Raw genomic sequence first — 26518 nt, forward strand, 5'->3', positions numbered from 1 at the left:
TGGCTCAGCTAGTAGAGGAAGCTTGCCTAACATGCAAAAAAAAAAAAAAAAAAAAAGGTCCTGGGTTTCACTCTTTTGTACTGCAGAAACTAGACAGGGTGGGAAGTACCTGCAGTCCCAGCACTCAAGACGTAGGGACAGAGGAGTGGGAAGTTAAGATCAGCCTTGGCTGTGTAGCAAGTTCAAGGCCAGCTTTGGATACATGAGATTCTGTTTTTTAAAAACCAGTTACCTTTAGAATCCTGTAGCTTGGAATAAGGTGAGATAGTTCTATCTATATGAAGTACCTTGTATTTCTACATATTGTCTGCTCCTGCTTCAACTTCATTTTCATCATTATATGTAACACTGCCTATAGCCTGTAACTTGCCAAGTAACTCAGCCTAGATTTGAACTTGTGGTTATCCTCCTGCCTCTGTCTCTTAGAGTGCTGGGGTTTCATGTGTATATCGCCACACCTGTCTGTTTATATGACATGCATTTGTCCCACCAGAATCAAAGCTAGCATCTAAGCCAGCGGGTCGAAAGCACTGAGGGTCACGTGCCCTTTGAGTGCCAAAGGGCTCTTTCACAGGTGTTATCTAAGACTATCAGAAAATGCAGACATTTACATTATGATTCATAACAGTAGCAAAATTACAGTTATGAAGTAGCAAAGAATGTTGGGGGTTACCACACCTGAGGTGTAGTATTAAAGGGTTGAGAACCTTAGAGCTGCTGCTGCAAGGTTCAAGGCCAGCCTGGTCTACAGTGTGAGTTCAAGACTAGCCAGGGCTACACAATTGCTTTCCAGTAGAATTATCATCATCATCATTTTTTTTTTGTTGTTGTTTTTGTTTTTTTCGAGACAGGGTTTCTCTGTATAGCCCTGGCTGTCCTGGAACTCACTCTGTAGACCAGGCTGGCCTCGAACTCAGAAATCTGCCTGACTCTGCCTCCCAAGTGCTGGGATTACAGGCGTGCGCCACCACTGCCCGGCCATCATCATCATTTTTAACAGTGAAGATGGCAGTCTCTCTGAGGGACTGGGGACTGTGTGCCAAGGCACGGGGTGGCTTGAAACTTTTTTAAAAGATTTATTTATTATTTATTATATATAAGTACACTGTAGCTGTCTTCAGACACTCCAGAAGAGGGTGTCAGATTTCATTACAGATGGTTGTGAGTCACCATATGGTTGCTGGGATTTGAACGCAGGACCTTCAGAAGAGCAGTCAGTGCTCTTAACTGCTGAGCCATCTCTCCAGTCCTCCAGTAGAATTATTGTCCTGTATGTAACTATATCGATAAATCCTCTGCATTAGTTGGTTTCTGTTGCCATGGTAAGATGCAGTGGCCAAAAGCAACTTAGGCTAAGAGACCTTCATGCTGGGAGGGAAGGTTGCATGCAGCAGGCCTAGGGGCAGGGACAGAAAACTGAGAGCTCACATCCTTAACTACAGTAGAAAGTGCAGAGTGATCTGGCAGTTGGCTTTCAGTTCTCAAAGCCCACCCACAGGGCCACACTTCCTCTAGCAAGGCCACACCTCCTAAATGTTCCCCAAATAGTGCCACAATCTGAAGATTCAAAACATAAGCCTAAAGGGGGATTTTCATTTAAACAACCACAATCACCATGCCTAGAGTTCTTTGTCTGGAAAAAAAAAAAGGAAATGTCAGATGAACCATTAAAACCAGTGCAATCATGAACCATTAAAACCAGTGCAATCGTTCTATCCTCTTCTTTCTCTTCTCTGCCCTTTCGGGTGCTTCCACAGCCCCCTTCTGTTTTTCAAGACAGGGTTTCTCTGTGTAGCCCTGGCTGTTCTGGAACTTGTTCTGTAGACCAGGCTGGCCTTGATTTCATAGAGACCCGCCTGCCTTTGTTTCCTTAGTGCTGGGTTAAAGGTGTGCTCCATTCCTGGCTTCTTCCCCTTCTCTTTATATGGGATTGTCAGAGAGAATCCTCAAAATGTCTGGATATCAGAATGGCACCTCTGTAAGGAGGTCAGTTGCTGGCAAGTGTCAGAGTGTCAAATGCTTTTAGGTCAGACTCAGAAACTTCCGCATGCTTTCCTTTTGTATGGTTGATGAGTTTTGGAACCGAGCAGGGGACCTTCCTGCTTCAGCTTCCTGTCTGCTGAGATAACAGAAGCTCCCAGAGCTGCACCTGGCCTTCGGCTGCATTTTTCTTCATCTTCTTCTGATGCATGGGATTCTGGTATGCTATCTTTATTTTTAAACATACCCACTATAACTTTTTCTTCACAACTTGTTTTTGTTTGTTTCTGGCAAGTAAGTAAATTGACTTATGTATTCTCTTTTCATAGAGAAGACGCTATAGGTCTTTCTGACATTCTGCCTGGCTCCTGGCTATCTCTCAGTGCAGTGCAAATACAGTGATGGTCACACTATCTTCAATGCTGGCTAATATTTCAGATTTGTTTGGGATTTCAGGTCTTCAAAGACTTGACAAGAAAGGACGTAGGTGGGGCACACTTGTTTTTATTTTGCTGGAATTTGTTATGCAAATTCTTGCTGAATTCTTCCTTCGGAGGCACACTTTGTATAAGTTAGGAGGAATGAGAGCAGAAATAATACGAGGTCTTCCTCAGTTTTCTTCCCATGACTTTGCTTTAAAGCAGTTGTTCTCGGTGTAATCATTTTAAAAGCATTAATAAGGAAAGAGCCATTGCTGCCAAGTTGCTGAGATTCTGAAATAGCGTTTTCTTCTGAGAACTGGGCAGCTGAGGTCATTTGCTAGCTCTGGGTGTGTGTGGAAGGGGAGAGCCATTTTTGTGGTCACACCCTGCTGACGTCAGTAACCTGCTGGGCAGTGTACTCTACTCTGACCCTATTTAGACCTGGAGGATCCCAGCAGGCAGAGACAGCATCTGTAGAGGAAGGAAACAGGCTATGCTGGGCCACTCAGAAGGGCCAGACCCATTGGGCAGAATGTGGAACCTTCATGACGTTTGGTTAGCCATGGATCCAAGAACTGACAAAGGATGACTTTGTCCCTGGACATGATGGCTTATGTTGGGAATCCCAGTACTCAGGAGGCTGAAGAAGGGGGATCAAGGCAAGCCTGACCTGCATAGTAAGTTCCAGGCCAGCCTGGGATATAGAGTGAGGCAGTGCCTTAAAATAAAATAATAAAGAATTTCAGTAGAAAGATGTTATTCACAGTGTACATTACCTGTATGTGTGTATAGTTTGCGTGACTGGCTTTTAAAGAGTTTTTTCTTTGTTAAAGGCCTGCTTTGGCTGGAGACATGGCTTGGTTGATGAAATGCTTACTGCACAAGTGGAAGGACTCCCCAAATCCATATAAAAGCTAGAAGCTTCCTGGAATTCCAGCACCGGAGAGGCAGGGATCCTCAGGGCAAGCTGGCTAGCTAGATTTGCAGAGCTGCTGGTTCAGTGGGAGATCCTGCTTCACTGCATGGAGAGCAATGAAGGTTGACGTGTATACACACACACACACACACACACACACACACACACACACACACACCTCCCATACATAAGAAAAAGGAAGAAAGGAAAGAAAATGCACTTCTAAGGTTTGAAATAGGCTCTGACACAATAACATGGTTGATCTGAGTAGAGGCTCTGGGACTCTGCCACCTACCTACAGGAGACACTGTGTTGAACCTAAATGAGTCCAAAGGCCTTCAGTAGATCTTAGCTTTTTAATTTACTATTTTAATTTTACCTTCTAGAAAATATAGCAGAAAATCTGTTTTAAAACGCTGATTTGATCGTAGCTTTTTAACTTATTTTAAAATTTATCTCCTAGAAAATCTGTTTTTAAAACATTGAATAACTAAAAAGAATAAAATTAGAGTAGATTTCAATTTAAGGAGAAAAATCTTCCTAGGAACTACATTAATTTCAGAACGATTGCACTTTATAGAATACAGTTGCTAGTAGTTCCGTTGTTAGCCGTAAGTTTTGTGCTAAGACATTGTTTGGGGCATGGAAAACTGGAACCTCATAGTTCTCTTTGACAGTTTGCCAGCTGGAATCCCAGCCAACCAGATAACAAGTTGTAGCAACACTCGGCCCTCTAGGACTCCTGAACCTGTGCCAGGCCTTAGAGGGAAGTCTCTCTGAACACGCTCTTTCGTCCATCTGAGAGTAGAGGGCACCAGAGCCCCATGGTGTACAAAGAAGTATTCCACCTCAAGAAGTTTACAATTGGAGTCCTGGTAATACTTAGTATAGTTTTACTATTTTAAATTTTAAACAAAAAACAAGAAGGCAGAGTCCCCCTTGCCTTCTTTCACGTTCTGTCTGTAAGTGGCTGAACCCAGCTGGAGAGATCTCAAGTAAGTGTGTCAGGAAATGACAATGACCCTCTTTTAATCTGTCTTAGTTAGGGTTTTACTGCTGTGAACAGACACCACGACCAAGGCAACTCTTATAAGAACAACATTTAATTGGGACTGGCTTACAGGTTCAGCAGTTCAACCCATTATCACCAAGGTGGGAGCATGGCAGGATCCAGACAAGCATGGTGCAGGAGGAGCTGAGAGTTCTACATTTTTATCTGAAGGCTGCTAACAGAATAATCACTTCCAGGAAACTAGGATAAGGGTTTTAAAGTCCACACCCACAGCGGCACGCCTATTCTAACAAGGCCACACCTACTTTAATAGGGCCTTACCTTCTAATAGTGCCACTCCCTGTGCTGAGTACATACAAACCATCACATGATCCTACCCAAATTCCTTTGAAAATAGGGGGTGGGGAGTGGGGGATGGAGAATGGAGTTAAGGTAGAGAGGGAAAGAGAAGAGAGAAAGATACTAAATTCCATCTTTATTTATTGGAAATTCCTAGATATCCTCAAGTTTGTTAAGATGAAGTCTGTGTCTTCTCTCAGCTCTCCTTTCCGGAACCATGATGCATTTATCTGGTGATGTCACCACCGATCCTGTCACTCAAACCCAAAGTTTTGCTACTGTCACTGAGTCATTCTTTTTTCTCTACACACCTAGGATGTCACTGAACCTGGTGTTTAGGTATCATTAGGAGTTCCCCAGCTAGTCATTTCCTTTCCATTCAGACTCAATTTCAGACCACTTGTTTTCACACTCAATCACCCCATGCATAGCTATGGTACTGAACGTCTTACCCTCATTATTCAGAGCACTTTTCACCATTCACCACTCATGAGGGTGAGTATAATTAAAAGAACATACAACAACACGTGTTGAAAAGGTTGTAGAAGACTGGGAGCCCCATTTCTCTCTCAAGTAACTCCACCCTACCGTAGAACTCTAAATTTTCTAACACTCAAGACTTTCACTGTGTCTTTGGTGGAGTAGGTTCTGTTGTTTTCAGTGTATTTTTCTTTTCACATGCAAGCCAAGCACCCACCATGAGCCCTGCCTTCCTTACCAGCAGCACCAGCATTTTAAGAATACATACTAGATGGGCTGGAGAGATGGCTCAGCGGTTAAGAGCACTGACTGCTCTTCCGAAGGTCCTGGGTTCAAATCCCAGCAACCACATGGTGGCTCACAACCATCCATAATGAGATCTGACACCCTCTTCTGGTGTGTCTGAAGACAGCTACAGTGTACTTACATTATAATAATCAATAAATCACAGGGCCGGAGTGAGCAGAGGTCCCGAGTTCAATTCCCAGCAATCACATGGTGACTCACAACCATCTGTACAGCTACAGTGTACTTATACACATAAGATAAATAAATCCAGATCTTTATTTGAAAATGAGTATTAGAGAAAATGAACGCTTCAGAGCAGAGGGACCACCAGGCCTTCTTCTTTCCTTAGCAGCCGGCACACTGCCCTCTCATGGTGTAAACAGAGTTAACCTAGTGCTTCATTCAGTAATTACTAAGGCTTAAATGACTGGTCTTCAACTCTGCCTTCCATAGAATCATTGGGGACAAAGTCCTACCAGAGTCTTCAGGTCAGAGTCTGGGTGAAGGGCTCATCCTAGCACCGAGATGCTGCTCTGACAGCCCAGTCTTCGGGCACTGAGCCCAACAGATAAAATAAGGACGTCAGTGGAACTGTATGGAACCTACTTGACCATCGCCAGGATTGACTTGTTGGTTCTTGCGTGTTGCAAAGTGCTCCACACAGACGGGATTTTTATTGGGACATTTGAAGGTGTTACTGCTTTGACAAAAATGTTTTAACCTTAATTTTTTTTTTAAACACTCAGCCATGTAATTAGGCCTCTGACCTTTTAAACAGCACAGTGTACCTTTAGTAGTAAGCATGGATGCCCTGGTCTTACTTGCTAACTAAAACCAAGCGAACTCTGTCTTCTCTAGGCTGGCACACATTCAGCAGCTTGCCCTCCCAAGACGCTTCATGTTCCTTGTTCCTGTTCCGCCACGGTGCTTGGAAGCAGGAGATGGGCTCGCTCACGGTCAACAGGACATGATCCAGGAGGAGCAGTGAGGGACGGTGCTGCTGGTAAGGAAGGCAGGGCTCATGGTGGGTGCTTGGCTTGCATGTTCAAGGTTGTCTGCAGTTACATGCGTCCTCTCATCTCTATCATCAACTCCAGGTCACACTGGGAATTACAACGGTAACTGTGCATAGGACAGGGTTAGATTTTTAAGATAAATCTCTAAAGTCGCATGATTTTATGCATCTCTATTTCTCTGGATTGTTATTTTTATAGAGGGTTCTTATCAGATTCTTAATGTCTGATTCTTTCTGGAAAAGAAATAAAAGTCTTCTTTGCGTACTAGCCAGCATGGAGAAGAGGAATGTTAATTGCCACCAGGTCTTTCCCCTCTCTTTCTGACTCAAGGACAGCCACTTCCTGAGCCAGCATTTGCATTTGTTGCTAGGTCTGCACTGAGTACTGGGAGTGGAGGCTGCTGTGGTAGTAGGCAGCAGGGTACTGTGGGAGAACTAAGGTGTGACGTGTACTGTAGATCTGACAGGCATTCATACCAGCTCCTGAGAGGACAACACAGGCAGTGGGTGCAAGAAAATCCAAAGAACCCCTTGTGCCTTTAAAGTTGATCTTAATAAAGACCTGTTTGCTTTCAAAGCTCTGAACTACTAGTAAGTTTCCTAAAGTTGGGTTCTTAAAATTAAAAAAAAAATTATTACATTTATTTATTTACTTATTTGCTTGCGGGAGGGGGGGAAGACATTCAACATTCTACATTGCCTGTGTGTGTGAGTTTGTGTGTGATGTGTGTGTGGTGTATGTGTGTGTTTGTATGTGATGTGTGTATGTGTATATGTGTGTGTGTGTGGTGTATGTGTGTGTTTGTGAGTTTGTGTGTGTGATGTGTGGTGTGTATTGTGTGTGATGTGTATGTATGTGGTGTATGTGTAGTGGTGTATGTGTGTGTTTGTGTGTGTGTATGATGTCTGTGATGTGTTGTGCTGTATATGTGTGTGTGGTGTATGTGTGTGATGTGTGTGAGTTTGTGTGTATGATGTGTGTGTGGTGTGTGTGTATGTGTGTATGTGTGTGTGTGGTGTATGTGTGTGTTTGTGAGTTTGTGTGTGTGATGTGTGGTGTGTATTGTGTGTGATGTGTATGTATGTGGTGTATGTGTGTGGTGTATGTGTGTGTTTGTGTGTGTGTTTGTATGTATGTGTGATGGTTTGTATATTCTCAGACCAGGGAGTGGCACCATCTGGAGGTGTGGCCTGGTTGGAATAGGTGTGTCACTGTGGGTGTGGGCATAAGATCCTCACCCTAGTTGCCTGGAAGTCAGTCTTCCACTGGCAGTCTTTGGATGAAGACATAGAACTCTCAGCTCTGCGTGTGCCATGATAGCCTGGATGCTGCCATGCTCCCACCTTGATGATAATGGACTAAACCTCTGAACCTGTAAGCCAGCCCCAATTAAATGTTGTTTTTTATAAGACTTGCCTTGGTCAAGGTGTCTGTTCACAGCAGTAAAACCTTAACTAAGACAGTATGTATGATGTGTGTGTGTGTGTGGTCTGTGTGTGTATTATGTGTGTGTGAGAGTGTACTTGTAGGTCACAGAACAACTTGTAGAAATGGTTCTGTCCTTTTACCATGTGAGTTCTGTAGATAGAACTTAGGTTTTCACCCTTGGCAGCAAGCACCCTTGCCCATCTTGTCATCTGTAGACGAAGTTTAGGGTTTCTCCCTCTTCCTCTCACTCTCGCTCTCCCCCGCCATGTGCTTGTATGTGCACATGCACATGTGTGCCTATGTAATGTGTGCCTGTGTGTGTACTTGTACTTGTGAAGATAAAGTGACAACCCTCGGGAATCTGTTCTCTCCTTCTACCATATAGGTCATGGGGATCAAACTCAGGTTGTCAGGTTTGCCAGCAGAAACCTTTACCTACTGAGCCACAAACTAAGGACTTCCTATAAAACCATTTTCATGTATTTATATGCATAAAAAAGTAAAGAACAAATGGATGCCCCCCATTGGAAAATGAAATGCATTCTATATCTACCCTTTCCTGTGCTAGAAGCCAGGTGAAGTGGCAGGGGTGGGTCATGTGGGAGAGCACTGATGGTCAGAGAGAGCAAAGGAAGATTTTGACAGTATTCCAGCTGCAGTCTATCTGTATGCATTCAGCATAATGAATCCTGCATAATAGCTGCTAACTAGAACCTCTGCCCTCATTCTTGGAGCTTGAGGATGTAAGCGAACACTCTGCCACTTGATACTTCTGAGTCACTGACTTGGTACTGTTTTCGCACTGGCCTTGGTTACCCCCCACCCCCACCCTGCCCCAGGCTTCTGAGGCTGCCTAGATTACCTCTTTACCATGGGGCTTTGATGTCATTGTAAGGGAACCCTCAGAATGAAGATTGTCCCCCAATTGTTGATATTCTTAGATTTCTTTCCCTGTTCATGTTGGGAATCTTGGGTAATTATGAACCGAGCAGGCGCTACTTCCTCTCCTGCTCACCCAATCACTGCTCACCTCCCCTGGTGGGCACCAACTGTGACCACTCCATCACTCCTGTTCTCTACATGAGGTCCCAGAACATGTATGCTAAGATGGAGTTTTCATCTCTTTAGTGAGATTATAGCATGACTCAGAGGTTCTCTTCTTGGAGCTGGAGGGTGGGTGAGGAAGGGAGTGCACAAGTTTGTGGAAGCATGTGAGAGAAATAACTACAGAGGCATGGAAGTTAAATTGTTCGCTGTTGGTGACTTGGCTTGCTGAGGAGTCCTTTCCTTTAACCCCTCCTTAATCTTAGTCCACACTTAACTTTTACAGATGGGACAGCTCAGCGTTGGACTTCATTTTCTGTAGTAAACAAGTGTAGGACATACTTGGGTACATCACTGCACGTATGACTAAGGCCTTCTTTAAGTTTTGTTTTACTTGGCAATCAAGAAATAGACAACAGTAATAGCATTCTTTTATGGATTCTAACTATCTATCAATCTATCTATTGGGTCAAGCACAATGTGACATCCCAGTTTTCTACTAGAATATATTTTGTTATCACCATTATTGTCATTATTTATCACTAATCTTAATGATTTCTTCAGTTTTTATTTTGTTTCATTCTGGTATTTCTTTAGTTAGTTCTTTATGTGTGCGAGTGTTTGTATGTCTGTCTGTACCCTGGACCCTCTGGAAAGAGACAACTCTCTGTTCTTGCCAAGGTGCCTGTTGCTCCTCAGGGTTAAATTTATCACCTAGGTTTCCAATGAACTAGATCTCAGTGTTTCCTCCTTACAAACCATTCAGGTGAACTGAAGTCTGTAGTCATTTGCCTAACTTGCCCTTTGAATCTTGGGATCGTTTGTTGTTTGTTTGTTACTGACTTGAGGTACAACTATATTGTTGTCTAACTAAAGTTATCCTCCTGCCTCAAGTTCCCAGGTAGCTTGACTCTAGGTCGCCATATTGCCTGACTGACACAGGATGGGGGGGGGTGAGGGGGGAGGGAGTCTGACACAGAATTTTAAAACCAACACAGATACAGCAGATCATTTCATGCCGAGTTCTTCGGTCGGTCTCCAAATGACTTTTCACCTCTTGCCATTTGTTACTGCTTTTAATTTTTAAAAGTGTTGTTAAATGTATTGTAGTGTATGGACACATGCACACATGCAGTCTTTGGGAGCTGGTCCTCTCCATCTGTGCATATAGTGGGGGTGGAACTCACTGGACTCAATTGCCTTTCTATACTTGTTGGATTGTCTTGCTGGCCCTGTTTTTAGTTAAATTTTAAAAATAAGATATAACAATTTAGCAAATGAACTGCAGAAGTGTATTTGAAAGGTTTTGATTGTCCATATTCATTTCTTTCCTCTCTCCACCCTGGCACAGCCTGGTTTGAGCTGTGGGAGAACTGTGTTAGAGCCCTGTGATATAGACTAGCATGTGTAGCCTGCGTTTCTCAGGGGTTAGAGAATATGAGCATTGTCATAGGATTCAGCTGAGAAATTTGGCAATCTCAGGATTCACCAGCAGCTGGGCAGGAGTCTTGCGTTACTACAGATCCACATGCAACAAGAACATTTAGAACAAGTGGAGCAGACTGAAATAGAGTCCCACCGAGAAAGTCATTTTCACTGTCCTTGGATTTCAGCTTCCTCTCCCAGCAGAGTATCATTTGCCTCTATTGATCTCATGGGATATTTTAAGCAGAGATGAGAGTCTTGGTAAAAACATTTTGTATTCTAAAATAAAGCCAGAGTGCCAAAGGAGGTTCTAGAAGTGTTTGCTCATCGTTTCAGATATTAGCCTATCAGATTGTTTTTTATCAATATGAAGATGTTGTGTATCATCTTAGATTTTAATGTTGAGATCAGGCCAATCATAGGTTTCTTGTAGAATTTCTGATCCTATGTGAATGTCCTATTTGTATTTAAGGCTTTTGTAATTTTTGACCAATGAATATACTCTCCTTAAATCTTAGTGAGGGTTTAGATTTAAACACAACTTGATATTTATTTTGAATATTTACCCAAGCGAACTGAAGATTTTTTTTTATCTACATAAAAACCTGCAGAAATATGTTCATGGCAGTTTTTTATGTATGAGTGTTTTAACTGCATGTACATATGTGTACCTGGAGCATGCCCAGTGCCCACAGAGGGCAGAGAGGGTGTTAGGATCTCTATAACTTGAGCTGTATGCAGGCTGTTGTGAGCCGTATTGTAGGTGCTGGGAGTCCCAGATCCTCTGCAAGAGCAACAAGCACTCCTAACCATTGAGTCATTTCTTTAGTCTCAGCTTATATCAGCTTCCGTATCCCTCTCTTTCTCCTCCCTAATTAAAGCACCTCTTTCTTGTTTCCCTGATTAGACCACATGGACCCTGTTATTCCCCACTCCCCTCCATACCAGCAATGGTCCCTTCTTACTTCCCTGGTTTCTGTACTTGCTCCACGATCTGTACTTACATCTGCAGGTTTGGAGATGGGGCCTAGGCAGAGAGAACACATGACAGTTGTCTCTCTGGTTATCTCACTCAACTTGACCTTCTCCAGCTTTACCCATTGCAGATTTAGGGTTTTTACCGGGCTGTTGGCTTTTGTTGCGGTCTTTTGAGGTAGTGTCTCTTTTGTTGACCTAGGCTGGGGCGGTGTATCTGAAGATGCATTTCAATTGCTGATCTTCTGGCCCTTAACTGTCTAGTGATAACATCAGGGTGAGTACAGTGCCCTTAGCTCTCTTTTGTGCTTTTGTGACTTGAATACCTAAATTTTACTTTGGTTCTCCTTTCTCTGAGAATTAAAATAAGTAGAATATTCCATGCGTTTTCAGATGTGCAGTGCTCATCACTATTTTCAGGTACTTATTTCAAAGGCTTTTTTTTTTTTTTTTAAGTAAAGTTCCTTAGAAAAGGAAACAAATCTCTGTATCTTTGTTAACCTAGAATAAGGCCAATTTAGTCTAAAACAAAAATTAAAGTTGATTGAGACAAAACAGGATTACAACCAGGCAGGGAAAACAGATCCAGGCCTTCTAAAATGTGTCCAAATGCAGCCATGTTTGTAGCTCTGAACCTCAAGTGGGGACAGGAGTGTACTTACACCAATTTGGTTAGTGCTGACGTACATTAAGCTAGCCTACTCATTGTGCTCTTCCTAAATGTTCCCCCTCCCCACATACACATATACACAGGGTCTTACTATGAAACCCTGGCTGGCCTGGAACTTACTATGAACTAACAGAGTTGCCTACTTCTGCCTCCCAGAGTAAATTCATGCACCCCCATGCCCACTGGGCACTAAAATGTTCTTTTAAAAGGGAACTGGGTAAGCCGGGCAGTGGTGGTGCATGCCTTTAATCCCAGCACTTGGGAGGCAGAGGCAGGCGGATTTCTGAGTTCGAGGCCAGCATGGTCTACAGAGTGAGTTCCAGAACAGCCAGGGCTACACAGAGAAGCCCTGTCTGGAAAACAACAACAACAATAACAATGACAATGACAAAAAGGGAACTGGGTGGCTAGCTGTGTGGTGGCACATACCTGTAATCCCAGCACAGGGGCAAATGAGTCATTTATTCATTAATATTCCCATCTGTCTGTCTGTCTGTCTGTCAGTCATCATCCCCATCCTTCTCTGCTTTTGAGCCAGAGCCTCAAATTCAAAATCCTCCTTCTTCAGCCTCCTGAGTGCTAGGATTGAGGTGTGGGTTGGAATAACCTGTGCAAAATCAACCAGGGGGACTGTAGAGTAAGGACCTTGTCATAAAACAAAATTTGTGGCTTCTAGAATAGTTGCTAAATTATGTTGCTTAATGTGATTTTTCTTTTTCCTTTTCTTTTGTGTATGTGTGTCTTGGATTTTTTTTTATTCTTTTATCTTTTTTTTTTTTTTTTTTTTTTTTTTTTTACAGTCCAGACTTTATCCCCCTCCCAGTCCACCCTCTGACTATTCCTCATCCCCTACCCCCCTCCCATCTCCAAAAGGATGTCCCCACACCAAGTCCCACCCCACCAAGTGAGGGTTATGTGCATCTTCTCTCACTGAGGTCAGACCAGGAAGTCCTCTGCTGTGCATGTGTTGGGGACCTCAGACCAGCTGCCTGGTGGGTGGCTGAGAGATCTCGGGGGTCCAAGTTAGTTGAAACTGCTAGTCTTCTTATGGGGTTGCCCTCCTCCTTAGCTTCTTCCAGCTTTTCCCTAATTCAACCACAGGGGTCCCCAACTTCAGACCATTGGTTGGGTGTAAATATCTGTATCTGACTCATTCAGCTGCTTGTTGGGCTTCTCAGAGGGCAGCCATGCTAGAATCCTGTCTGTAAGCACACCATAGCATCAGCAGTAGTGTCAGGCCTTGGAGTCTCCCCTTGAGATGGGTCCCTAGTCGGGCCAGTCACTGGACCTCCTCTCCCTCAGTCTCTTCTCCATTTTTGTCCCTGCAGTTCTTTTAGACAGGAGCAATTCTGGGTCAGAGTTTTTGACTGTGGGACGGCAACCCCATCCCTGTGATTTTTCTTTTTAATTTCAGTCGGTTTTCAGATTTGACATTCACTTCTTTCAAAGTATATATAAAATTTTTTTTCTTGTGTGCCTGCCTATGCAGGTGTGTCTATATGTCTGTCTCTTTGTGTCACTGTGTCTGAATCTGTGTGTGTCTATGTGTGTCATGTGTGGATGTCTCTTCGTATCTTTGCATACATGTGCTTGCACTTGAGGGCATATTTTCTACCTACAACCATGCTGCATGCTAATTCCTTTGGCAGGGTGACACACAAGTCTATAATTCATTTATAGAATGCCAAGCAAATTATTTCCAAACATGCTGTTCTACTGTTGAGTAATATATTTGTGTTCTCATTTTGGTTGAAATTTCCTTTTCCCTTACATTCAGTGACATTATGAGATATGTCAGTTTTAAATTTGCATCTGGCTTGTAACTCCGAATAGCAGGCTGAGTTTATTGTCCCTAGGGTAGATCATAGAAACTGGACTTTCTAGAGTGTGATGACAGCCACCCTTGCCCCAGGGAGGTGGGAGAGGCCCAGAATGCTAAGGTGTCTCCCTGGATCCCCACCCAGCTCATTAGCATTAAATACACTTGCAAGTTTTATAGGAGCCAGTAAAGGACAGTGTCCTCTAGCATGCCCCAGCAGAGTGTGTGTGAGAGGTAAGACCTGAGGTGTGTGTGATCTCCCAAAGCAGGTAAGGGAGCTTCAAGCTCGCGCTCTCTCTCTCTCTCTCTCTCTCTCTCTCTCTCTCTCTCTCTCTCTCTCTCTCTCCTTTCTACACCTCTTTTCATCCATACCCTTCTTTCCTTCTTACAGTTTCTTAATGGAAAATTGGTTTATAGAATGCCTTGTGGTTTACACAGTGCTCTTGAGTTTTGTGAGCTCTCTGAGAAATGAGTCAAACCCAAGGAAATTGTAGCCTATTGGTCAGAAGCATAGAAAGGCTTTCAACTGGCATCTAATAGGGGACTGTCTTAGGCCTGGGCTCTTCCCCTGGCACCAGATGTTCTACCTGGGTATAGAAGCTATGGGAATTAAATGAAGGCTGGTGTGGTGTTTCTGTAATCAAGGCACTTGGAAGACTAAAGCAGGTTAGTTTTGACCACAGAAGTTCTAGGCCAGTCAGGTCTACACTGCTCTCTATACCACTGCTGCCAGTCTGCATCCTGAGTTGCAGTCATGATAGGTCCCTTTTTGTGAGTGTTCTATAGCTTCAGTAACAGTGTCAGGCCTTGGGACCACCCCTTGAGTTGGACCCTACTTTGGGCCTGTCGCTGGACCTTCTTTTCCTCAGGCTCCTCTCCATTTCCATCCCTGCAGTTCTTTCAGACAGGAACAAATATGGTCCAGAGTATTGACTGTGGGATGGCAACCCCATCCCTCACTCAATGCCCTGTCTTTCTGCTGGAGGTGGGCTCTATAAGTTCCCTCTCCCTTCTAAGGTCCCTCCCTTTGAGTCCTGAGAGTCTCTCACCTCCCAGGTTTCTGGTGCATTCTGGAAGGTCCATCCCCCCAACCTCTGTTACCTGTTTCCATTCTTTCTGCTGGCCCTCAGGTCTTTGGTCCTTTCCCCCCACCCAATACCAAGTCATACCCCCCCACTCCCATTCCCTGTCTACTTTCCCTCCCAAGTCATTCCCTCTCTCCCTCCCTTCCTCCCTCATTGTGATTTCTTTCTTCTCCCTCCCAGGTGGACTGAGGTGTCCTCACTTGGGCACTTCAGCTTATTGACCTTTTTGAGTTCTGTGGACTGTATCTTGGGTATTCTGTACTTTTTGGTTTTGGCTAATATTCACTTATTAGTGAGTACATACCATGCATGTCCTTTTGGGTCTGAGTTACCTCACTCAGGATGTTTTCTAGTTCCATCCATTTGCCTCAGGATGTCCTCATTCTTAATAGCTGAGTAGTATTCCATTGTGTAAATGAACTGCATTTTCTGTACCCATTCTTCCATTGTGGGACATCTGGGTTGTTTCCAGCTTCTGGCTATCAAACAAGGCCACTATGAACATAGTGGAGCATGTGCCCCTGTGGCATGGTGGGACATCTTTTGGGTATACTCCCAAGAGTGGTATTGCTGGGTCTTCAGGTAGATCTATTTCTAATTTTTTGAGGAAACTCCAGATGGATTTCCAGAGTGGTTAAGCCAGTTTGCAATCCCACCAGCAATGGTGGAATGTTCCTTTTTCTCCACATCCTCTTCCAACATGTGTTGTCACCTGAGGTTTTGATCTTAGCCATTCTGATTGGTATAAGGTAGATTCTCAGGGTCCTTTTCATCTGCATTTCTCTGATCACTAAGGACTTTGAAGATTCCTCTAGGTGTTTCTCAACCATCCAAGATTCCTGGGTTGTGAAATTTTGTTTAGTTCTATACCCATTTTTTTTTTTGATTGGGTTGTTTGGTATTTTGGAGGTTAGCTTCTTGAGATCTTTATCTATTTTGGATATTACCCTTCTATATATAGGTTGTGGGGTTAGTGAAGATTTTTCCCCTATCTGTAGCTTGCCAATTTGAATTCTTTAATAATAGCACTTGCCAATAAACTTGACAATTACTGTAAATGTTCATGGCTTCATTTTTGTTTGGATCCTGCATTACTTATTGACCATGATTGACAGCTGTACTTAGGAGAAAGCTCCAAATGTGTGTGCTGTCCAGGCTACACTGTTTTACAGTACTTACAGCTCAATAAAAATCAGTTGAACCGGTGAGGCTATGTGTCAAGTATATCATAAGCATGCTTTGTATAGTGCTGGATTGGAAGGATGCTGTCCATAAAGTATGTCATGAGGCCTGATGGTCTCTAATTTTCTTCAAGTGGGTATCAGTGAACTAGAAATGCAATTTCAGTGTTTGTCTACAGTCTTCTGACTACTGGCAGCCCATAAAATACACATATGAAAAATAATGAAAGAACTTTTAAAACAATGATGCTTGACCCATGTTTATTACTGAAATTCAGCCCAAGTTCTAAATTCAGTGCCTTGTGATTTTTTTTTTTTACTACTTCAAAATTAATTATCTAGGTGGTACTTTTAAATATTTATAAGACAAGCAGTAGTTGTGTGGCAGTCACCTTAAGTTAGAAAGCTATGTTTTGTTTTGTTTTTTATCACGTGATACAAGCTAGATTTATCTAGGAAGAGAAAACTCAAAGATTGGCCTATAGGCATGTTTGGGACATTTTTTCTGACTTGTTAATTGATATGAGGGACTAGCCCACTCTGGGCAGTACCATTCCTAGGCAGGTGGACCTGAGCTATACAAAGTTAGTGATAAATTCTCATTTATCTTGAAAGTTAAAACACAGCCATTTAACAAAATACCTGCTATGCTAATGTCAAAACAAAACAAAACAAACTGAAGCTGAGTATATTGGCACATGAAAAGACAGGAGGACCTGAGTTCTAGGACAGCCTAGTCTACAAAGCATCATCTAGGACAGCAAGGGCTACACAAAGAAACAGTCTCAACAGAAACAACAAAAGCCAAAATTATGTTAAAAGTTAATTTCCAGTGTGGCAGACTTCCTTACGCCTGCTCTTTGTACATAGTGCTATCTCAACACACAATTGCTATTTCAAAAGTTACTTACGGATAAAAAAATGTTTGTTTGTTTGAGGTTACTTACATAGGTACATCCCCAGCTAAGTTTAATGTGATAATTTATATTCATTCCCCTCATCCATAGCTTCTCAGCACCTCAGGAATAATGTATTTAAAACATGCATGGTGGCCTCCATATATTCCCAGTACTGGAGAAGCTAAGGCAGAATTCTTAACCAGTTCAAGGCTATAGTGAATTCCAGACCATCCTAAGCTACAGTGAAGTCAACTTTTAATCCCAGCAGGCCTAAGGCAAACTAGTATAGATAGTATCTGGTCTAGATAGTAAATTCCAGGGCAAGCAGAGCTTCATAGTGAAACTGTCTTAGTGCCCCTCCTCACCCCCCACACCCTGCTTACTTAAAACTACATAACGTATTCCTCTAAGTTTGGGTTTTGATATATGCTATTCTGTGGAATGTTAGATTTGTTGCATGTTCTATAGATGATGCTCCACCTGTACCTGTGAGGTACATCAGAGCATTCACTGGCTACTTCCTAGTATGTGTGATGGCTATGGCCCTTTGTAACTCCTGATCCAGAGGCTCCAGTGCCCTCTTCTGGCCTGGATTGAGGGAGATGAATAGTTCTTATTGGAATCTGCTACAAGACAGTCTTAGTGAACAATTCATTGTCTGACTGTCAGTGGTACTGTTTGCTGACACATCTTTGTTTCATTCATGTCTGTTTGCCCAGAGATTGAACTCACTGGCCAATCCCACTTTTCCCTGGAGAGTACAGCTATGTACTCATCCATAGACTGACCCATGATCCATTTCATCTGCATGTGCTCACTTCATATATCCCTTTTTCTTAGCTATTCTAATTCTCACCCTTTAAAAACAAGGTGGGGTTTTCCTTTCAGATCCCCAGGTGGGGCAGTCTCTAGCTGATCATTCCTTCAGTCTCTGCTCCACACTTTGTCTCCCTATTTATTCCCATGAGTATTTTGTCCCCCTTTTAAGAAGGACTAAAGCATCCACACTTTGAACTTCCTTCTTGAGCTTTATGTGGTCTGTAAATTGTATCTTGGGTATTCCAAGCTTTGGGGCTAATATCCACTTATCAGTGAGTACATACCTCTGTATTTTAGTGAATCCCCAGAAAATAATTACACCACCAATTAACTATTGCATTTAAAATCCAAAATATTGCCCGTATATCTATTTTATTATGTGTATGAATGTTTTTCCTGAATGTATATCTCTGCACCAAATGTGTGTGGTGCTTTTAGAACCTAGAAGTAGGGACAGAAATTAGACAGTTGTGAGCTACCATGTGGGTTCTGGGAATCAAATCTGGGTCCTTGGGAAGAGCAACCAGTGTTCTTAACCACTGAACCATTGCTCCAGCCCCTAAATTGCTAATTTTAAAATATCAAGGTGGAGTGGTGTTTTTTTACTCTTGAGTAGTCATACTTGTGCATGTCTTATGTATTCCTATAACTACAAATTCTTTTTTTTTTTCTTTTTTTTTTTTTTTTTTGAGACAGAATTTCTCTGTGTAGCCCTGGCTGTCCTGGAATTCACTCTGTAGTCCAGGCTGGCCTTGAACTCAGGATCTGCCTGTCTCTACCTCCAAGTGCTGGGATTAAAGGCATTGTGCCACCAACACCCGGCTGAGATCTTTATATCTCAAGACTCCAAAGATAGAAAGTTTTATGTGTGTGTGTGTGCCTCAGTATATGTATATGTACATGAGCATGAAGGAGAACTTGGAAGGAAAAGATAATTAGGTTCTCTGGAGCTGGAATTATACATGGTTGTAAGCAGTCTGGTATGAGTGCTAGGAACCTAACCTGGGTCCTGGAAGAGCAGCAAGTGCTAACCACTGAGCAATCTCCTGCTTCTAGAACAAAGTTTTATTAATAACAAAGTATTAGTCTTTCTGTTTGTATTTTGATACTATCTAAAGGCACCACATAGTAATACTAAAATGTTAGAGTTTTCAAGTTAAAGAATTGTCTTAAAGTGTACAGGGAACTTGTTACTGGATATGTGATCATCCATGGTACCTTTAAAACATGTCTTAGTATTGTTTTTTCCTATGCTTCTTAGAGGGTTTCTTTTACTCAGTTCTCTGAATAGATTAACAGTCTCACTTTGTCTAGTCTGACCTTGAAGAACTCATTCTTTTCCCTCTGCCTCTGTGGAATGTTTTCCTGGCTTCCTTAGGACTGGCACATAGTAAACTGTCTTAAACTGATAGCCCATAATAGGCAATGAATTTATTGACATCTCTTATTGATCTTCCATCAATTTGCCTAAGACTTTCATGAAGTCATTGTTTTTAATAGCTGAGTAGTGCTCCATCACATACTCCAATGTACCAAGTTTTCTGTGTCCAGTCTGTGTCCATTCATCTGTTGAAGGACATCTGGGTTCTTTCTAACATCTGGCTATTATAAATAAGGCTGCTATGAACATAGTGAAGCATGTGTCCTTGTTATATGTTGGAGCATCTTCTGGGTATATGCCCAGGAGTAGTTTAGCTGGGTCCTCAGGTAGTACTATGTCCAATTTTCTGAGGAACCGTCAGTCTGATTTCCAGAGTTGTACCAGCTTGCAATCTCACCAGCAATGGAAGAGTGTTCCTCTTTCTCCACATCCTCGACAATATCTGCTGTCACATGAGTTGTTGATCTTAGCCATTCTGACTGGTGTGAAGTGGAATCTCAGGCTTGTTTTGATTTGTGTTTCCTTGTTGAATAAGGATGCTGAACATTTCTTTAGGTGTTTCTCAGCCATTCGATATTCCTAAGTTGAGAATTTTGTTTAGCTCTGTAACCAATTTTTAATAGGGTTATTTGGTTCTTTGGAGTCTAACTTCTTTGTATATATTGGGTATGAGCCCTCTATCGGATGTAGGGTTGGTAAAGATCTTTCCCAGTCTCTTGGTTGCAGTTTTCTTACTACAGTGTCCTGTGCCTTACAGAAGCTTTTGCAATCAAGCCGCATTTTCAATTCTTGATCTTAGAGCATAAATAAGCCATTGGTGTTCTTTCTGTTCAGGAAAGTTTCCCCGGTGCACATGTGTTTGAGGCTCTTCCCTCCTTTCTCTTCTAATAGTTTCAGGGTATCTGGTTTTATGTGGAGGTCCTTGATTTACTTGGACTTGAGCTTTATATAAAGAGATAGGAGTGGATTGATTTACATTCTTCTACATGTCAGTTGAGCCAGCACCATTTGTTGAAAATGTCTTTTTTCCACTGGATGATTTTTAGCTTCTTTGTCAAAGATCAAGTGACCATAGGTGTGGGGGTCTTCAATTCTGTTCCATTAATCTTCTTGACTGTGTCTGTACCAATACCATACAGGTTATTTATTTATTTATTTATTTATTTATTTTAATCACAATTGTTCTGTAGTACAGCTTGAGGCCCCTAGATGGTGATTCCCCCAGAAGTTCTTTTATTGTTGAGAATAGTTTTCCTATCCTGGGTTTTTTGTTATTCCAAATGAATTTGAGAATTGTACTTTCTAACTCTGTGAAGAATTGAGTTGGAATTTTGATGGGGAGTCCATTGAATCTGTAAATTGCTTTCAGGAGGATGGCCATTTTTACTATATTAATCCTGCCAATCCATGAGCATGGGGGGTTTTAAGAGTGAGTGCAGAGCCAGCATCCCAGGTCTGCTCCAGGTACAGATTCAGACCAGAAGGAACCTATGCCTCTGGCTGGGTGGGAGGGAGTTCCTGCTTCCCTGGATCCTGGGGGGCCCAGTTACATCCCGAGCAGATGTTGTGGCCACCTCACCTGGGATCCTGGGCGTAATAGAGCACCTGGGAGGCATGCTTCCTCTGGTGTTGTGGGATTGGGTGCAGAGCTAGCACCCAAGGTCTGCTCAAGGCACTGGCTCACACTGGAAAGATCTATCTTTTTTTTTTTTTTTTCTTGAATTGAATTGAAAATTTTGGGCAATGCTTGAAGATACCAAAGACAATCAAGTGGTGGTAGATCCTAGAGGAGTGGAGTGAAAAACAGATTTAGCTTTAAGTTTATGGTTTACCAATGTACTTATGACAAATTCCAGCTAGCAGAAAGTCAAACAAACCCATTGTAAGAAACAGTCCTAGAATTAACTGGTGCATGGGTAAGTGAGGACTGACACAAGGCATGCTCCTACTTGGGAGACTGAGTTAGTTACAAACTGCAAAACACATTTACTTAACTGCCAGTGGCAGTCTTACTTAGGAATTAGAGGTTCCCACCCCCCCCAACCCCCACCCCCATCTCTATTTGCCTCTTTAAGATAATCCCAACTCTTAAGATAAAATTTTTAATTTTCAAAGACAGTAATTAAATGGTCCTAATGAGGATTTCTAAAAAGCCTGACAGTCAGAGCCTTCCATCCAAGTATGGAGGGAAGGCTACCCTAGGAAGAATAGGTGTGTGTGTGTGTGTGTGTGTGTGTGTGTATAAGTGCTATCTTATCAGTATTTCTATAGAAAGGCTAGGGACTTCTAAGGATGTTGATATACAGGTCTTTTCTTTTTCCCTTTTTCTTTTTGTTTTGTTTTGGGTTGGGGGGGTGTTTGTTTGAGACTGTGGTTTTCTGTGTAGCCCTGGCAGTTCTAGAATGCTAGACAGAAGTGCTGGCCTCAAACTCACAGATCTGCCTACTTCGGTTTCCCCAGTGCTAAGACTGAATATATGCCACTACTATCCAGTTCCTTTTTTTTAACTTAAATTTTTTTTTTATTTTGTGGTTGTCTGTCTGCCTTTATATGTACATATGTCCTTACCACTTGCATGCCTGGTGCCTGCAGAAGCCAAAAGAGGGCATCTGATCCCCTGGGACTAGAGTTACAGAAGATTGTGAGCCATGTGGGTGCTGGGAAGTGAACTTGGAAGAGCAACAATTGCTCTTAACTATTAAGCCATTTCTCTGTTCCCACAAGTCCTTTTTCAAGAGATGGAAGTACATTCCCAATGCTCCACTATAGAAAGTTCTTACAAGGAAGGAAATAGTAAAGTCAGCTTCCTGTAATCTTGGAGGTCAAGGCCGGAGGTCATCCTCTGCTGAACAGAGTTTAAGACCAGTCTAAGAATATAGGTAGCTGTTGATTCCCATATATTTTTCTTACTAAAAAAGTAGGACCATACAGACAAATCAACTAAGAAACTGAACTAGGGCTGGTGAGATGGCTCAGGCTAGACATGCTCAACAGAATTTGGTTCCCAACATTCATCATATCCAATAGCTTACAACACTGATACCCTCCGCTAGCCTCTGGGCACCTGCGTTTAAATGGATGCCTGTTAGTTATCCCAGTGCTGAGGGAATGGAGACAGGAAGATTCCTGGGGCTTGCTGGCCACTAACTCAAATACAATATAAGTGAGACCCTGCTTCAAGGGAAGGAGGTAGAAAGTAGTCAAATAGGAGCCCTGACATCCTAGATGGATGGATGGATGGGTGGATGGATGGATGGATAGAGGGATGGAGGGATGGATGGATGGATAGAGGGGTGGAGGGGTGGAGGGATGGATGATGGATGGACAAATAAATACATATCTTCTAAAAAGAGAGCAAAAAAACTAAATGGAGGGATTTGGTAGATTTAGACTATAAGAACACAAAAGTGGCATTTTGGTCACAAGAAGCTTGTTTTCAAGGGTGCGTAATCATGTCCACTGTCCTGTACACTTTGAGATGGGGACTTACGGGGTAATCCAGCGTGTTCTTGAGCTTTAGATCTGGGGTAATGGAAATTTACCATTACAATGGGTCACTGCACATAATCTTGAAATAAATGTATGGTAGATATAAATAATGTTCCAGTTTGGTAATAAGAATAAAACATTGCTCTGGAGATTATTAATTGCTATGTATGGTTTCTAAGCTTTTCTCCATGCCAAGAGATCATTCCTAGCCAGCCAGGCAGTGGTCGTGCATGGTTTTAATCCCAGCACAGGCAAGGACGGATTTCTGAGTTCAAGGCCAGCCTGGCCTGCAGAGTAAGTTCCAAGACAGCCAGGGCTACACAGAGAAAGTCTGTCTCAAAACCAAAAATCAATGAGTTTACCAAAAAAAATAAAGCTTGTCACTGGAAATAACAGGGTGACAAACAATGACCTCCCCCCACCCCCAAATTGATTCTGGGACATGGACTTTAAAGTAGATACATTTCCTGCCCGTAAGTAGCTATAAGTATTTGCTTCCATTAATCTGGATAAATTCACACACAAACATGATTCATTGACTCTGTGTGTGTGTATGTGTGTGTGTGTATTATTAGTATATAGAGAAAGTATTTATAGTAAAAATTACTGCCTTATTGTACTTCTTGTGTAAGTGTATTTTTACATTTAGAGCTGGAAAATACATACCATTGTACAAGACCAGTAATCCAAAAAACGAAAACAAAAAGCCCTCCAAATTTTGAGCACCATCTGCAGTTTTCTATGGTGAGAGATATGGGTATCATCTGAGTGATTCAGAGAAAGTCAAACGGTGCTGGGCTATATTACAGCACAAAACGCACATTGGTGAAATGAGATGCTGATCCATTTGCACGCTAATGCGCTATTTTTAAGTCATGCATCATAGCATCTTGAAAGAGGACTGTCATAATTATGATGGATTAGACTGCAGACTCAGCCCTCCATGCAGTAATTGTTTCACAGATGCTGTTGATGTGACTTGAATTTATAATTATTGTCACAGGCAGGAGAAAGTACAAAATTAAACTCATAGGAGAACTGTGACTGCAGAAACTCTTCCTTGTTAAATGCTCACTATCAATCAAGAGATGTATTTTCAATGAAGATACTTTTTTTCTTTGATTTTATTTTTTAATATATAAGAAATAAATTAATAAACCATGTACATTGACAAAAAAAAATACAAGGATCATAGGATCATCTCAATGTAAGCAAAAAAGAAAAGAAAAAACCTTTGATAAGATTCAACATGCTTTCTTAATAAAAGCCGTAGAACAAGTAGGTCTGTAGGAAACATATTCCAATATAATAAAGGTTATTATGACAAACCCATAGCCAATATCATCCTAAATGAATAAAACCATTAATAAGCCCCATTAAAATCAGCAGTGGGAAGCCGGGCGTGGTGGCACACGCCTTTAATCCCAGCACTCGGGAGGCAGAGGCAGGTGGATTTCTGAGTTCGAGGCCAGCCTGGTCTACAAAGTGAGTTCCAGGACAGCCAGGGCTATACAGAGAAACCCTGTCTCGAAAAACCAAAAAAAAAAAAAAAAAAAAAAAAAAATCAGCAGTGGGAGAGGACTGCCCACTCTCCATACTGCCCATCATAATGTGATTGAAATATTAGCTGGAGCAATAAGGCAAGAGAAGGGATAAAAATGGGAAAATATTAAGTCAAATTATTTTCAATTGAAGATTATATTCTTATGTTCTTATTTCTAATTTGACTAGAAAAATTAGAAATTATCAATAATTTCATCAAAGTGTTATGATACATAATTGGCTTACAAAATTTACCAGTCTTAATACATGAGTAAGAAGCCTGCTAAGAAAGAGATCATGGACACGCTCCTCTTCCCAGTTTCTCAAATAAAATAATATATTTAGAATATACATAACAAAAGAGGTAGACTTCTATAATGAAAACTTTAAATGTGTGACAAAAGAGATTAAGAAACATACAAGAATTTGAAGACCTCCCATGTATACCTTGGTAGAATTAACATTGTGAAAAAAGACTTTCCTACCAAAACAATTTACTGATTCAATGAAATCACAATCAACATCCTCATCTCATTCCTCACATAAATAGAAGGAAAATCCTCAATTTGATATGGAACAACAAAAGACCCAGAATAGCCAATTAGTCCTCGATAAGTGTTTGTTTCTATGCATTCTGCTCGTTTTAAGTGTCAATTGCACCTGTCTATGACCCCAACTTTTATACATCTGTTTCTATTGAGTCGACTTTGTTCCATATTAGAATGGCTACTCCAACTTGATTCTTGGGACAATTTGCTTGGAAAATTGTTTTCCAACCTTTTACTAAGTGTCTGTCTTTGCCACTGAGGTGTATTTCCTATATGCCGGAATATGCTGGGTCCTGATTACATATACAGTCTTTTACTCTACATCTTTTTATTGGGGAGTTGAGTCCATTGATTTTAAGAGATATTAAGGAAAAGTGATTGTCCATTGATATTAAGAGATACTAAGGAAAAGTGATTGTTACTTCCTGTTATTTTTGTTAGAGGTGGAATTATGCTTGTGTGACTATCTTTTGGGTTTGTTGAAAAATTACTTTCTTTTTCTAGGGTGTAGTTTCCCTCCTTATGTTGTTGTTTTCCATCTATTATCTGTTGTAGAGCTGGATTTGTGGGAAAATATTGTCTAAATTTGGTTTTGACATGGAATATCTTGTTTTCTCCATCTATGGTAATTGAGAATAGCCTGGGCTGACATTTGTGTTCTCTTAGGGGGTCTGTATGACATCTGCCCAGGATCTTCTAGCTTTCTTCTTAGTCTCTGGTGTGTAATTCTGATGGGTCTGCCTTTATATTACTTGACCTTTTTCCCTTACTGCTTTAATATTCTTTGTTTAGTGAATTTGGTATTATGTGTCAGGAGGAATTTCTTTTCTGATCCAGTCTATTTGGAGTTCTGTAGGCTTCTTGTATGTTGATGGACATCTCTTTCTTTTTTTTTTTTTTTTTTTCTTTTTTGGTTTTCAAGAAGGGGTTTCTCTGTGTAGCCCTGGCTGTCTTGGAACTTACTCAGTAGACCAGGCTGGCCTCGAACTCAGAAATCCGCCTGACTCTGCCTCCCAAGTGCTGGGATTAAAGGTGTGCACCACCACTGCCCGGCTGGTCATCTCTTCTTTAGGGAAGTTTTCTTCTACTATATTTACTTACTGGCCCTTTAAGGTGGGAATCTTTGCTCTCTTCTATACCTATTATCCTTAGGTTTGGTCTTCTTGATGTGTTCTGAATTTCCTAGATGTTTTGGGTTAGGAGATTTTTGCCTTTTGCAGTTTCTTTGGTTTTTGTGTCAATGTTTTCTAAGGTATCTTCTGCCCCTGAGATTCTCTCTTCTATATCTTGTATTCTGTTGGTGATGCTTGTGTCTATGATTCCTGTTCTCTTTCCTAGGTTTTCTAGCTCCAGTGTTGTCTCCCTTCATGATTTCTTTATTGTTCCATTTCCATTTTTAGATCTTGGATGGTTTTGTTCATTTCCTTAGCCTGTTAGATTGTGTTTTCTTGTAATTCTCTAAGGGATTTTGTGTTTCCTCTTTAAGGGCTTCTAGTTGTTTACCTGTGTTCTCCTGTATTTCTTTAAGGGAGTTATTATGTCCATCTTAAAGTCCTCTATTATCGTGAGAAGTGATTTTAGATCCAAATCTTGCTTTTCCCGTGTGATGGTTTATCTAGGACTTGCTACGTTGGGAGAATTGGGTTCTGAAGATGCCAAGTAGCCTTGGTTTCTGTTGCTTATGTTCTCACGCTTGCCTCCCACCATCTGGTTCTCACTAGTGCTACCTGTCCTTGCTATATCTGACTGGAGCCCATCCT

General features: G+C 41.8%; 1 protein-coding gene across 4 annotated transcripts in view; it reads left to right on the plus strand.

Moving 5' to 3' along the window:
• The window catches only part of Tet2 (tet methylcytosine dioxygenase 2), an 81438-nt gene that overhangs the window by 23267 nt on the left and 31653 nt on the right, over nt 1-26518 (plus strand). For 3 of the 4 annotated variants that reach the window (XM_029475012.2, XM_021158820.3, XM_029475014.2), the window contains exon 2: nt 6296-6440. The gene's annotated coding sequence lies outside the window, so the exon portion shown is untranslated. Of the gene's footprint in view, nt 1-6295; nt 6441-11548; nt 11603-26518 lie in introns of those variants that run through there. The other variant, XM_029475013.2, reaches the window with a different exon arrangement.

The sequence above is a fragment of the Mus caroli genome, unplaced genomic scaffold (assembly GCF_978045245.1).
Source record: "Mus caroli unplaced genomic scaffold, Mus_caroli_1 scaffold_3, whole genome shotgun sequence".
Lineage (NCBI taxonomy): Eukaryota > Metazoa > Chordata > Mammalia > Rodentia > Muridae > Mus > Mus caroli.